The 16396-nt window shown below is 36.4% G+C and overlaps 1 protein-coding gene across 2 annotated transcripts in view; it reads left to right on the top strand.

Moving 5' to 3' along the window:
* The window catches only part of LOC150077304 (nucleosome assembly protein 1-like 4), a 432049-nt gene that overhangs the window by 288830 nt on the left and 126823 nt on the right, over window positions 1-16396 (top strand). The gene's annotated exons all lie outside the window — the stretch shown is intronic.

Genomic DNA, 16396 nt, shown 5'->3' with positions numbered 1-16396 from the left:
ATGTCCAAAGGTTTTTCAGTTGTGAAAGGGGCAGTTCATCTTGTTCGTCCAGTCGTTGTTCGACTTCTGTATTCAAAGCAAATCCCGCTTTCGAAAAACAATTTTCAATAGTGTATTCAGTGACATCGTTTGTCCAAACTTTTGCCAGTTCAGAGATGCAATTTCTAAGGTTAATTGTAACCTCCAAGTTTCTATTTTCTGATAACGCATTGGCAATTTTCATTATTATTTCCTTTCGATAATGAAATTTAAAATTTTTAATAATGCCTTGGTCCATTGGCTGGAGTTTTGACGTTACGTTTGGTGGTAAAAACTACAACTTCGCACTTTTAAGTTTGGCAGAAATACTGGCAGGATGTGCCAGACAGTTGTCAGTTACCAACACTATTTTCCTTTTTCCTTTTGTTATACACTTGTCTAGTTTTAATATCCATTCTTCAAAAATATCACTTGTCATCCATGTTTTTTTATTAAAGGTGTAGTCAACTTCCAAAGATTTTGTGCCTCTAAAACATCTTGGGTTTTTTGATATTTCGATGACTAAAAGTCTTAAATTTTCACTTCCTGTCATATTTGCTCCAATTAGCACAGTGATTCTTTCTTTGCTTTGTTTTCCGCCAAAACATTTATCATCCTTAAAAGCAAGTGTTCTATTCGGTAAACATTTAAAGAATAAACGTTACGTTTGGTCAGCATTAAAAACATCCTTATGCTCATATTCTTCCAAAATCTTCTTTAAGGTATTGTTCCTCCAACTGTTGCAATCTTCTTCGCTTACATTAACACTTTCTCCACAAATAACCTTTTCCACAATTCTGTGGCGCTTCTTAAATTTATCTAGCCACCCAGTGCTCGCATTAAATTCTGTATTTGCACAGTCCCTTGGAATGAAATTCCAAGGGACTGTGCAAATTTCAGAGCTTGTTACTTAATTATTAGGCCCCGATATTGGTATATTCTTTTCACGTATCATTTGTATCCATTTTAGAACAGCTTTATCAACATCTTCGTATATATACACAACTTAATTCACTTCTAGTCTGCTCCTCCTTCAATTGCATTTAAAATTGATTCTTGATTTTTTAAAATCGTAGATAAACTGCTTGCAGGTATGGCACATTGCTCTGCAACATCTTTTTTCTTAAAACCCTGGTCAATATCATAATAATCTTTGCTTTATCATTAATACTTAATCACTTTCTCTTCGACATTTTTTCCACGATTGTAAAAAAAATTGTACTGCAGCTCTTGCCGATATATACACTGCAAACTTTGCTGAGCTGGCCATATAGTGAATTATTAGTACCGCCTACTCAATGACGTTCGCTTGCCCATTCAACAGTATCACATGACCTTTCCTATCAATCACTTTAAAGAAATATACGACTTTGTGAATTTCTTTTATTCTGTTTTCATTCATATATACACGAAAGAAAATTTATGATTAATGTATGCTGTATGTTACTTTTCAGAAAAAAAAAAAAATAAAAAATACAAGAGCATATAGCCTATGTGATTGATGACGAACGAAATTAAAAAAAAAAAAAAAAAATTCATGAAACCATCTACTGGGAGTCCAGTTAGATGAGAATGGATATATCATATAATGATTGACAGGAAGGTCATGTGGTACAGTTGAGGTGAGAAGCGAATGTCACTCAGTAGCCGTTACTAAAAACCGTTTATGGTAGCATTCCATGTATTGCCGCTGCAGCATGCTTAAGGTTTACCGCAGCGAATTTCATTTTCCCCTGAGCCAACATCAATTTACAAATCTACCCTATTTATTGTAAAGTTTGCAACCACTTTTAAAAAAACCCATTTGGTTTAATAACTGTAACAGAAATGAAACAAAGACCCTCCTATGGGCGACAATGGCCACAAATGTTCACTAAAAGGATGATTATTTAATTCCAGATGCTAATGTGCAATTTCGGAAGGAAGGAAGCAGTATATTTGAGCGGCTGTTTAGCAGTAAATGCTTGAAAATCTTCAAAAATGCTTTTACTAATTTTTTTAAAAATTCGTTATAGAGAGACTAACACTTCGCTATATGGGGTTAATTTTACATGTAATTTCGTTTCAAGGTGCAATGTTTTGCGAAAGAATTCGTAATACAGAGAAATTCGTTAAATAGAAGTTCGTAATAGAGAAGTTCCACTGTATATATATATTATTTATAATTTTTATTTATAGTATATATATGTATATAATATTTATTCGAGCCAATGGGAGAAGAGGGCGAGGAATTACGTCCCTACAAATGCAATTAATTATTGACAACTGTTTCCATAATGTTCACCAACCTCGTGCATGTGCACCATTTGATGTTCCATTGTAACGTTTTTTGTATATTAATGAATATTGTATACAGTATTTGTAAATATTTTAAATATTTATATAGTTTGTAAATATTTCAGTTAAATATTTTAGTCCTGCTCTTCGGGATGCAACAATATTCCTCATGCATTATGGAACCCAAAGCAAAAGGCCTTTTCCTAAGTAACCTATGTGAATGCAGGTAAATAATTACATAGTGATATTTATTTGACCTTGAGAATGCCGAGCACTACAAATGCACAGGAAAATGGCGCCTCCGTAGCCAGGTGGGAAGGAGCAGCAGTGCGTAGCACACGCTTCTTGATTAGACCGGGGTTCGAGCCTGTCACCACCAAATATGGAGGATGCGGAAAGGTCAGGGAATGACCACCGCATATCCCGGAGCAATATGGCCTTAGTTGCTAATGCTCCTAAAAAAAAAAAAAAAACCAAATAGCACAGGAAAATAATTACATAGGTCATTTCCTGATTAGATATCGATCAGTGTGTATCGACAGGTGTGTAGAAAACATTTGACTTACTCCGTATACTTCTACCTTTTACGTACAACAGCATGCACGGGGGTGGGCAGGGAGTGAAGCCCACTAGTATATATTATAATTATATAATATATATTAGTATAATAGTGATTGTAGTGTGCTACAAAATTTTAGCATCTTTAAAAGTGCCGCAACAACGAAAAGGATGCGAAACACTGTTCTAGAGCATCTACCCTAATCATCAAACTTTCATAAATGCCCATCAGTTGGCACCTAATTTCTTCACACTCTCTGCACCTAGCTCCCACAAAGACATCCTCCTTGGCTGAATCATGTCCTGTGTATCACATTTTTTTAGGCTGTGTTGCATTGGAGAATTGCCCCTTTCAGGTCTTCTCCGAGTCACAACACTCCTGCTACTTTGTGCCTGTTGCTTTGCTGCTCTTGTCTTGGGCATGGTTTCCATTTAAATACAATTAAATTGATTAATTGACAATACTACCCTAATATCAGTTGATTAATTGACAATACTAATAGATTCCTAAATGTGGTGATATGTATTACTCTATCTAGTTTTACATTATACTTTACTCTATCTAGTTTTACATTATACTTTACTCTATCTAGTTTTACATTATACTTTATCTAGTTTTACATTATACTTTATCTAGTTTTACATTATACTTTATCTAGTTTTACATTATACTTTACTCTATATAGTTTTACATTATACTTTACACTATCAAGTTCAAGATATGCATTATGCTGTACTGTAATGATTGCAATGTTACATTAGTTGTATATCCTTGCTGAAAAGTAAAAATATCTTAGCTAAACATAAAAAAAAATATATGCCCAACAGGTGATTAGAACCATTGAGTTACTTATTTATCACAGTTAGAACCCTGTTATTCCCAATGCTGTGCCATTCTAGAGTGGTTTATCGTATTTTCTGTCCAGAATGTGTGGGTTGTTATATTGGGAATCTAAACGTAGGTTAGTTGATCGGATTTCTGAGCATGAGTGGGCTATATGACAGGCTGATTTTGGTTCCTCAGCCATTGCTGAGCGGTACCGTAGTGAGCAGCACTTCTACTATGACTTACAGTCTAACGTTGAAATTCTGGATTATGCTCCTGATACTTGTCATCTTCCATTGTTAGAGGCCTTCCATATAGCAAGGGTGGTCCATCATTAATCATAATGCTGGGACCTGCATTCACTCTATTATGGAAGCCACGGTTTTACACCATGATGGGAGGTGGTAATTTAGACATTACAACAGTAGTTCAAAAAGAGCAGTGCCCATCAGTATTTACTCTGTTCTCTGTCATTCAACCATACCTTTAGCTATATCAGTAACTTGCCCATAATGTCATATTGTTCCAATTTGTACTATTATTAGTATCAGCAGCTTTTCTGAATGTATGTTTATATTTTGTATCTAGTTTCTTTTGTTTTTTTGCATCTAGTTGCTGTGTCATAGTAGCCAATCAGATTGGTCAGACAAGACTTCCCTTAACAAATCTGTGCCGTGATTGCTATATGACTGCGTTCCTGCCAAAATAGTTTTGAATTTTTCTTTAACTACTGACTCCATTATTTTCCCTGGCACAGAAGTTAAGCTTACGGGTCTGTAATTACTCACTTTACTCTTTTATTCTCCTTTGTGAGTATCAGAGATATATTTGTACATTTCCAGTCTGTAGGGACTTCTTGTATCAAAGAATGCTCTCATAATTGTGGATAACGATTTATTTGCCTCTTTTGATACTGCTTTTAATTCCATCACCCTCAGGTGCCTTACTTATATGTAGTTTCAACAATTTATCTTCTGCTTTCTTGTCAGTTATCACAAAATCCTTTAGCTCCCAGTTATAACTTGCTGTTCTTCTAGCATCGCATTCCTAACTATAAATGTAGATGCAAAATGTTTATTTAGTCCGTCAGCAATCTGAAGAGGATCATCAATAGTTACGGATTCATATTCAGTGGACCTATGTGGTTCATCTCTTTTCTTCTTCTTCTTCTTCTGTTAATATAAGCAAAAAATTTTTGCTACTTGTCTTAGCCTAACTCACTCTTCCCCCCCCACACACACACGTGACCTCATTGGAAACAAGGTTTTAGTTACTGTAAGCGTCTGTATTCCCTGAAAGCTTATAATTATCCCATGAAATTTTCTTCTCTGCCACCAGTCTCATTAGTTCAGTTAGGTTTAATCCTTAAACAGTATTTCTTAGTTGATATTAAAAACTTAGCAGCATTCTACATTTACTTCTCTGAATGCTTCTTATTTAAAATTTACAGTTGATAATATCATTTAGTCCCTCTGAAAAGAATTTAAAAACTGTCTAATGCCACTTTTAATCACCATTATAAAAGCAATATTCTTTCCCCTTTACCCATGACAGTAGTTATATCTTTAAATGAATCCCACATCAGGACACTATGGTGGTTCCTTTACCTGAAAAGTCTTAATGCATGAAGAGCCACTGCTGATAACAAGATAAAGAAATTGCTTCCTCTTGTTGCACCTCTAACATGCTTGTTGAAACAATAAGTATTGGAACTGCTCATTGACTCATGTCTAAAAGATGTTTGCACACTGCTTCATGCTCAAAAGAAGTTTTGAAAAAAGACAACTTAATGAACTCCTCAAGGAAAAGGAGTTCTGAATCACAAAAGTCTGATGCAGCTAATTCAGAAGGGTCCTGGCAGGCTGATAAGAGACAGGTTATGCTCACATGTGCAGATAGCTGTTATAGTTCTTTCTTCTGGCTTGAATAAAGAATTTTGCACATTCCTTTTAAACGTTATGCCATTGTATTAAGAACTGAACATAGTTCTTCAATCAGGTATGTCCATCTTCATTTACTGAGGTTATTACTCCTTGATATATTGAAAAATTTGATTTGTAACATTAGACCAACAGCTGTTAAATGTTTTATTTCCTTTTTCATTTGAATACCATACAAATCTGAAATATATTTGTATGCAATTGTATTGCCAAGGTTGTAGAGAAAAGATTGTGTTCTTTTATTCAGTAAAGAAGTGCTTTATTTTTTCATGTGACTGTATATAGCACAAGTTCTCACTGAAAAATGTTCTTATAAATGCCAGGGTATTACAAATTTCATCAGTTAGTACCTTTACTTATTCATACTTTAATGAAATAAACTTTTAAATATTTTTTCACTATTTAGAATTGATATTGAATGAGTTTGCAAAGGAGAAAGGGAAAAAAAGAGAAATATAGAAATTGGCTGTTAATGTTAATTTAGCTATCATTGGATTATTGGGAGTGAATGTTAAATTTTGTGATTAATTAAAAATTGAAAAGCCTAATTAAGTTTGATACTTCTGATTAACATATGGTTAAGCAAATATTTCTCCTTTTAAATAGTTTAATAAGTAGAAAATAGCTTAGGGAAATTCTCCCAATGTGTGAAATTAATTGTGAATCAAAACTGCATTCAACATTTGAAGTTAAGAATAGCATAGACCTAAATACATTAAAACATAAATAAAATTTGCAGCTTATATTACTATAAATAACATAAGTTCCAAAACATGACAGCATAAGATACTTTTTATAGAATCAAGATTATTATTATTATTAGCTATATGGTGCAAGGAAGCCTGAGGCTTATGCTGCACCAGCCAGAAAAAAAAAAAATTCCTGACTTACTCTGAGAGAGAGAGAGAAGAAAGGTATCACCAAGAAGGAGAAGAATGATGATATCCAGCTCAGGACCCTGGGTTTGCCAAGCCCATACTCACAAGATCTGAGCCCCTGGAGTTTATCATTGTCAATTTTAAATTTTTATGGAATTAACAAATGTCAAATTTTGAAAGGTAATAGACTTCTAGCACCTCTCAAGAATTTTAAAATGGAGTTTGTTTTTAAAGTGAAACCATTACAAGGCTTATATATAATGTATGAATAAAGTTTCCAGACTATCCACATGATGATATTACCATATTTAAAAATATAGGTACAGTGGAACCCATTCAATATGACAGCGGAGGAACTGATTCATTTATGTCGACATAATAGTTCCCCTACCAATCTCCCTCTTCCCCAACCTCAAAAAATTTTAAAAAATTGCATTATTTGAGCATATAATGCAAGAAAGCAAGCTTATACAGCATCAGCCAAAAAGAAAAGAAAAAAAAAAAAAAAAGAAAAAAACACTCTTCCCATTTCACCCATCCGGTCACTCCAAATGTTTGTCTAGTTCAGCCTTAAATTTATTTAAACTATCAACTTCCACAACAACAGATGGAAGTCTGTTCCAGCAATCAACTACACACTGGCTAAAGACAAACTTCTGCACATCTATTCCACAACCGTCTTTCCTCAATTTGAATCTATAGCCCCCTCAGATTCTTAATCTGAGCAAGCAGAAGTATCCCGTCAGCATTGAGCTTGCTCAAACCATACAAAGCCTTATACACCTCGATCAGATCACTTGCAGGTGCCTAGTCTCCAGATGCTGCAACTTGGAGAACTTAAGCCTTTCTTCGTAACCACATCCACTTTGTTCCTCTCACCAATCGCGTTGCCCTTCTATGTACTCGTTCTGCCAACTCTATATCCTTCCTAAAACGAGGCTTCCAGAACTGTATACAGTACTCAGGTGTGGCTTGACCATTGCCTTATACAAAGGGATAATCACCTCCTTGTCTCTGCTACCAAAATTCCTGCATATCATTGGCAAAACTGCATGACCTGCTCTGGCAAACCGTCTGCACTGCTCAGAGAACTTCATATCTGACTGCACAATTAAACCTAGGTTTTTCATTCTCCACCTTCCTGAGTTTAGTACCACACAGTTGGTACTTTTCTCTTCGGTTACTGTTACTCATAAAAAGTACTTTGCATTTGTCGATGTTAAACTTCAGTTGCCACTTCTCAGCTCATCTGCCTAACTTTTGTAGATCCTGTTGCAGTAGCATACTGTCATTAACAACCCTGCCAACCTTTGTATCATCTGTAAACTTGGGCATTAAGCCTGATATACCTTCATTGATAAATACACAAAAAAACAATGTGCCCAGCACTGAACCCTGGTGGACTCCACTAATAACATTAGGCGATGTAGAGCAGTGTCCATTTATTACCACTCTCTGCAGTCTCCCAATGTGGGTCTGGGTATATTCTTACCATGTGTACGCCATATCCAAATATTTCTTTACTTCATACAGCATGTCCCACCCACCTTTTATTACTATTGAATACACCATGAATTGTCAAACTAATAGAGCAAGCTTATCTGCGAAAAGATCTAAACCTCCCAAGCACTTCCTAATTCATTTCACAAATATACATGGTCTCAATTCTAATCTCAACGATGTCCATTTCCACCTGCAGTCATGTATTTTTCTAACAGAATCTCAGTTATCGGTTGATTCAACTATTGCTCATCTCAGATGCCCAAATTATTCGATGTACGATTCCTTTCGCCTCAAAGGTGGTACTTGTGCATATGTCCGTTCTGATATTCCCTGTCAGAGACTTGGCAATTTGGAATCTCCTCTCTTTGATCTTCTCTGTCTTAAAATCTCTCTACCTCATTGTATCCAATTCATCTGTTGTCTCTACCTTTCTCTCAACTCCACTAATCACTTGGAGCTCTTTGACTTCCTCTCTTTGCAACTTGACTTTCTCCATTCCTAACAGTGAGTTAATTTTCCTTGGTGATTTTAATGTTCACAACTCCACCTGGCTTCCGTTTTCTAGTCACACCAACCCAGCCTGTCGAGATGCTGAGGCTTTTGAAATTACTAATGACCTTGCACAGATTGTTCATTTACCTACAAGAATACCGGACCACCTTAATCATACAGCCAACACGGTTGATGTGTTTCTCACAAAGAACCCTTCTAAGTACAAGGTCGAAGTGAGAGGTCTTTTAGGCACTTCAGATCACAACTTGGTGATTGTCTCTTCTCCAATGGAGCCTTTATCTCATGGCTATTCCGAACCTCGTGTTGTTTGGCATTACAAGAATGCAAATGGGATGACCTGCGAGATTTCTTTTCTTATTTTCCTTGGTTGGATTACTGTTTCAAAACTTCTGATGTCAACATTTGCTCAGATTGTGTCAGTGAAATTATTCTTGCAGGGAGGGAATCCTTTATCCCACACTCCACTTTAAAATCTCGTCCTTTATCTAAACTTTGGTTTTCCAATAAATGTGCTAAGGCTGTTCAAGAGAAGAACGTTGCATATCGTAATTGGCTTGTTTCTAATTCTTCAGTTTCATTTTCTGCCTACACCAAAGCTCGCAACAATTGTAAAGCAGTTATTGATCAGTCTAAACTAGAGTTTGAACAGTCAGAGTAGAAAATTTGCTTGTTGCCTTAATGGTAGCCGAGCATTCTGGTCTCTTGACAAAGCTATTGGCCGCAACTTTTTCCCACCTCTGTCCAAACCAGATGGTTCTGTTGTCACTTCAGCCAAGGATAAAGCTGACCTGCTAGCATCACCTTTTTCTTCCAACACATGTATTAATGATCTTGGTAAAACACCTCCCACCATTCCAAACATGCTCCATTCAATGCGTCCTGTGGTCTTCCGTCAAGCAGATGTCAGAAGGATTTTGACAAATCTTGATGCTAAGAAAGCTCCAGGTCCTGATGGTATTTCTCCACTTGTTCTCAAAATCTGTGCTCCTGAACTTACTCCTATTCTTTGTTGCCTTCTTTCACTTCCTTATTCCAAAGGTGTTTTTCCTTCTGCTTGGAAATTTGCTCATATCCAGCCAGTTCTTAAAAAGGGTGACAAATCCCTCCCATCCAATTATCATCCCATTGCAATTACTTCTACTCTTTCTAAAGTAATGGAGAAATCAATTAACCGCCAACTCTTAAACTACCTTGAAACCTTCCATCTGATCAACGATCGTCAGTGTCGATCCACTGGTGATATTCTGGCTTGTGTTACCCACTTATGGAATAATTCAATAGAAATATTCGATGAAACACAAGTAGTTGCTCTTGACATCTCAAAGGCTTTCAATCGTGTTTGGCATAAAGGTCTTCTAAACAAGCTTCCATCTTATGGTTTGCCAACTGTTTTTAGTAATTGGTTATCCAGTTTTCTCTCTGATCGCTCGCTTACGGTCATGGTAGATGGCTCTCTGTCTTCTAACTTCCCCACTAATGCTGGTGTTCCCCAAGGTTCAGTTCTTTCCCCCACTCTTTTCCTCTTGTATATTAATGACCTTCTTCCATTGACTGGAAATCCTATCCATAGTTTTGTTGATGATAGCACATTGCATTCCACTTTCCATTTTGAGAAACCTTGTCCTGCTCAATCAGCTTCAACTTCTCAAAAATCTGCTACCAATTCCTTAAATGCCGATCTTCAGGTAATTCTCCAGTGGGGCAAAGACAACTTACTTGATTTCAACCCGTCTAAAACTCAGTCTTGTATTATCTCTCGAAAAAAAGGATTCTTCTGCTCCTATGCTTATCTTTAGTGACACTCCGATTTCTAGGCAAAATGATATATCTCTTTTGGGGATTACCCTGACTTCTAATCTGTCTTGGCACAAGCTCATTGCAAATATTGCTTCTTCTGCATCTAAAAAACTTGGTTTTCTCTTTCGCTCTCGGCCTTACTTTTCTTCCAAACAGCTGCTCACTCTGTATAAATCGCAAATCCGTCCTGCAATGGAATATTGTTCCCAAATCTGGGGTTGTGCCCCCAAAACCTTTCTCAGGTTGCTTGATTCCATTCAGAAGAGGGCAGTTATGCTAATTAATGATTCAACAGAGTCTCTCCACTCGCTTTCTCATAGACGCACTGTTTCTGCTGCATGCCTCTTCTACAGATACTTCCATGGGCACTGTTCTTCTGAATTGGCTTCTATAATTCCCGCTCTCTCTTTCAAAATAGTCCGAACACGTGCCGCCACCAGCCAACATCCATTTACCGTCCAACTTCAAACTCAAAGAACCAACTTTTCATCTTCCTCTTTTATTCATTCAACTGCCGTTTTCTGGAACAACCTTCCTTCATATGTATTTCCTGAAAATTACAGTCTACAGAAGTTCAAGTCCAATGTCAATAAATATCTTCTTTCGTCTTCTCAACCTCCAACCCAAGCACAATACTAAGTACTATAGGTTCTAATACCTCTCGTGTTTGGGGTTTACATAAAAAAAAAAAATGCTGGCATTACAGTGTTGGACTGGGCCCACAACAGTCCCCATTTGAACCCTATCGAAAATTGCTGGTACATAATGTTATCTAAAGTTGCTGAGAAGCCAACAAGTAAGATTCAGCTGCAGGAGAGCATTGTATGGCAGTGGTACCACGAAATTGGGCAACCTATATACAGAAGTTGATTAACTCTGTCAGATCGATGCAAGACTGTAATTGCAGCTCGAGGAAGAACAACAAAATATTGAGGACTTATTTTGCTGATTTAGCATTAGCATTAATATAGGCATTTGATGCAAGAAAGCAAGCTTATGCAGCATCAGCCAAAAAAAAATAAAAAATAAAAATAAATAAATAAAAAATAACCACTTCCACTTCACCCCTCTGTTCGTTCAAAATACCTGTCCAGCTGAGCCTTAAACTTATTTAGGCTATCAACTTCCACGACAAGGGATGGAAGTCTATTCCAGCAACCAACCCCGCTGGCTAAAGGCAAATTTCCTCACGTCTATCCTACATCTGTCTTTCCTCAATTTGAATTTATGCCCTCTCAGGTGATTATTCTGAGCAAGAGGAAGAATCCCATCAGTATTGAGCATGCTCAAACCATTCAAGGCTTTATACACCTCTATCAGATCACCTCACCGGTGCCTAGTCTCTAGACACTGTAATTTGCAAAACGTAAGCTCTTTCTTCGTAAGAGCACCCCTTTGTTCCATTCACTAATCTTGTTGCCCTTCTCTGTACTCGTTCCAGCATCTCTACATCCTTCTTGAAATGAGGCCTCCAGACCTGTATACAGTACTCTAGGTGCGGTCTGACCATTGCCTTATACAAGGGAATAATCACCTCCTTATCCTTGCTAGAAAAATTCCTATATATCATCGACAATACACCATGAGCTACTCTTGATGCCCGTCTGCACTGCTCAGAAAACTTCATATCTGCCTGCACAACCACCCCCAGGTCCCTTTCATTCTCTACCACTGTCAGTGTAGTACCACAGAGTTGATACATTGCTCTGGGGTTGCTGTTTCCCATATGTAGTACTTTACATTTGTCAATGTTAAACTTCATTTGCCACCTCTCAGCCCATCTGCTCAACCTTTCCAGATCCTGTTGCAGTAGCATAGTGTCAGTCGTGTCCTTGGCAACCCTTGTATCGTCTGCAAATTTGGACATTAAGCTTGATATACCATCATCAATATCATTTATAAATACAGAAAACAATAATGGACCCAATACTGAACCCTGAGGGACTCCACTAATAACATTAGTCCACGATGAGCAGTGTCCATTGATTACCACTCTCTGTCTTCTCCCCCTCAACCACCCCTTTATCCATAGCAGCAATTTGCCTCCAATGCCACACTGCTCCAATTTGTGCAGCAGTCTTCCATGTGCAACAATATCAAAAGCCTTTCTAAGATCCAAGTATATAATATCAAAGTTATTCCCTGCATCCAGTTCTTTTGTGACTGCATTATAGTATCCAATCAAATTGGTCAGGCAAGACTTCCCCTTAACAAAACCATGCTGTGTCTGAGCTATAACTGAAGTCTTATCTAGATGATCCTGCAGTACTTCTTTAACCAGTGCCTCCATTAATTTTCCAGGAACAGAAGTTAAACTAACAGATCTATAATTACTTGTGTCGACCTTTGATCCTCCTTTGTGAATTGGGGTCACATTTGCACATCTCCAGTCCATGGGTACTTCCCCCGAGTCCGAAGTCCAAAGATTTAGAGTACATAATGCTATTATTTTAATTTGTCATTTCAGTTTGTACACGTAAATGCAAATAAATGTATGTTTGGTGTGATGATTGCATTTGCATGATCTCTCATATTTTCATTAATTACACATTTTACCCTTTAGGAAGTTATTTATGGCAATTTGGCATATCAGGTGGAGTCTTTTTATTGGATTTCATTCACAGAAATATAGATCCTATCTAACAAATGCATTTCGAACATTTCTGCAGCACAAAACACATTATTTGCAAAATTCACAAGTGATGCATTTTTTTTAACGCCACTCTACGTTTGTCAATGTTAAACTTCAGTTGCCAACTCTCAGCCTATCAGCCCAACATTTCTAGATCCTGTTGCAGTAGCCTACTGTCATTACTGTTATTAACAACCCTGGCAACCTTTGTATCATCTGCAAACTTTGACATTAAGCCTGATATACCTTCATCAATATCATTGATAAATATACAAAACAACAATGGGCCCAATGCCAAACTCTGGGAATTCCGCTAATAACATTAGTACTTGACGAGCAGTGTTAATTACTACTCTGTCTTCACCCACTCAACCACCCTTTTATCCATTGCAGCAACTTGTCTTTAATGCTATACTGCTCCAGTTTGTACAGTAGTCTTCCATGTGCAACAGTATCAAAATCTTTCCTGAAATCCAAGTATATGATATCAAAATTGTTTTTTGAATTCAGTTCCCTTGTAACCACATCATAATATCCAATCAAATTGGTCAGACAAGATTTCCCCTTAACAGACCCGTGCTGTGACTGAATTATTACTGCAGTCCTGTCTAGATCATCCTGTAATGCTTCTTTAACCAATGACTCCATTATTTTTCCCAGAACAGAAGTTAAACTAACAGGGTCTGTGATTTACTTGGGTAACCCTTTGATCCCTCTTTGTGAATTGGAGATACATTTGCACATGTAGAGACCTCCCTTGAGTCCAATTGTGCTCTCATAATTATAGCTGAAGGTTTTCTTACTTTCTTCACTGCCTCCTTTAACATAACTGGATAGATTCCATACACCCCAGCTGCCTTTCTTATATTTAATCAACAATTTCTGCTCCACTTTGCTCTCAGTTATTACAAAATCATTACGCTCCTTTTAGAGTTTAATAAGCTTCTGCCCTCCACTTCCCTACAGAATTCCTTGTTTGTGAATGTAGATGCAAAATCTTGTTCAGTTTGAAGCTCTCTGAGCAAAATCATCAACAGTTGAATCATCAATATCAAGTGTACCAATCTGATTCATTGCCTTCCTTCTAGAGTTTACATAAGTAAAAAGTCTTTGCTCTTATTCTTTGCATCCTTTGCCAATGATAATCTGTCTTCACTTGCCTAACTTCCTTTGTGACTTGATTACAGACTAGCTTATGTCTACCATAATCTACATTTTCCAGAAAATGATAGACTTTATAAATACCTGTGTGTGTTAAGTTTTATTTTAAACAAGACAGAACTGCTGTGAAAACTTGTGAATACTAAAACTTGATTTTCGGTTGGGAAGCAGAATTGAAACATTTGAGTAGTTTTTAAATTTAAAAAATGGAATGACATCTGTTGATGATACTGCAATTTCAAAGCATCCTTCTTCGAGCAAAAGAAATGGAAATGGGGTATGAAGTATGGAATTTGTTTATGAAAGTCATCATATTGCTATTTGTGATTTGGTCAATAAGATGGAAATGTCATTTATATCATGCCAAAGCATTTTGATGCAAAATAAACAAGTACTGCTAAATTCATGCCTTCTCTGTTGATTGGTGATCAGAGGTACAATTTGGTCAGTGTAGGTCAGGCTCTTCAGGAAACACAGAGAGAGAGAGAGAGCGACAGTTTTTCTAATGTAATCAGAAGTGATGAAACATGCATTTATGGATATGACCCTGAGAAAAAAAAAAGCAAGCAAAGATGCTTACAGTCAGAGTCAAAAAATTTACTGTGGTCGAAAGCCAGACAATTTGTTCCACTATGAAGAGTATGTTGATTGTGATTTTTCAACATTGGTATAATTGTGCCTGAACTGCAGTAATAATTCAGTCACAGCACGGGTCTTTTAAGGGGAAATCTTGTCTGACCAATTTGATTGGATATTCTGTGTTGTTGATGAGATTTGCAGTTGAAACGTCCCATGAAAATTGCACAAGCTAGACATTAGTTTTGCCATCATGCAAGGCTTCTGCTCATTTTCTTTTGATTGATGTGGTTTTTTGGCAAAACTGCATGATTGTCTCCTACTTTCTGTACTTTTCAGATAGATGCTAATGAATAGTGAAATTTTGCTATGACTTAATAGTAAGTCTAGTAGAATTGATAGGCTCTGGCTCCATATCAAGTTACCAGGAAACTTTTCTGAATAAGGTAAAGAAAAAAAATAAATAAATAATAAACAAATACAGTTCGGAAGTGTGGTGGTTTATTTATTTATTTTTTTTTAATCAAACCATGACATTTTAATTAAATCAAATCTTACCTTTATTTCAAAGATATTAGATGCAAAGTTATGAAATCAAAGGAATGAGATCAAGTATTCAGTGCATTTATTTGCACTGAGTATATCATATAGTCAAAATGACTTCATTTGCTTGACTAATTTAAACATCAGATACCAGTTTCTTTCTCTCAGAGAGAGAAGTAGAAAACAGTTAAACAAATCAAAAAATCCAGTCAATTTTCAGGTCTCATATGCACTCAAATTTTCATTCAGTCAACTTATGTAAAATTAGTGCATCCATAACTGCACTTGCCACCTTTAAAAATGTATTTTAACAAACAGCAAAAGTGTAGCCCCAACAACCAAAGTGAACAAGTCATAGAGAAAGTATTTCGTTGAAAATTCATATTGTATTTTTGACTATTTTATGCAAGACTTGTGGATGAAGATATTTATTGTGTATAAATGTACTTTTAAAGTATATAATATAAAAGCTAATAAGAATATTTGTGATGATATGGCATGTTGCACTATGTAAATTATGGCCGCCTCGATTGAAGAATAATAAAGTCCCCTTCAATTGAAGTTGTAATTAGCTAATCTCAGATGGAAGGAGTAGGATTTCTCCCTTGACTTATTCTGGGTTTTTCAGCCTGAGCAACCTAAGATCAGCCCGTGAACACACGCTTATGCAGACAATACACAACGGTGCAATATGGTCTAAGTTGCCAATGCACCTAAAACTACAGCAACAGCAAAAACAACTACTTGCTTACAAATGGACAATTGTGCAATTGCATGTATCAGTGAAAACACTCCAAGCTACAAAGTAAGACTTATTATGGACCTGTTTTGAAGAAATCTATAATCCAGAATTGGCCTGGTTAAAAAGAACTGTAATCTAAACATTGTGAAAACCCTTTATGATAATCTGGTAGAGCAGGTCAGAATATGAAAAATTTATCCCTTTCCACTGTACAGCTGACAGTTGTTTTGAAAGAAATAGCAGAACAAAATATATGCTACCTGCTGTCATCAATATATTTTTAACAACACATTCCTAGAAGGACCATGGTACCATTAAGGTCACAGGTGGGCTTAAATAAATATCAATGGAGACTCCACTGATAGTTATTTAAGCAAACTACCATCCATCCTACTTATATTTATTTCAGAAATAAATATTTCTTAAATAAAT

Source organism: Mastigoproctus giganteus, chromosome 12 (genome assembly GCF_048544385.1).
Source record: "Mastigoproctus giganteus isolate SK-2022 chromosome 12, ASM4854438v1, whole genome shotgun sequence".
In the NCBI taxonomy this organism is placed as follows: Eukaryota; Metazoa; Arthropoda; class Arachnida; order Uropygi; family Thelyphonidae; genus Mastigoproctus; species Mastigoproctus giganteus.
Note: the sequence above shows the minus strand (reverse complement) of the source record. Positions and strands in the feature narration are given on the sequence as shown.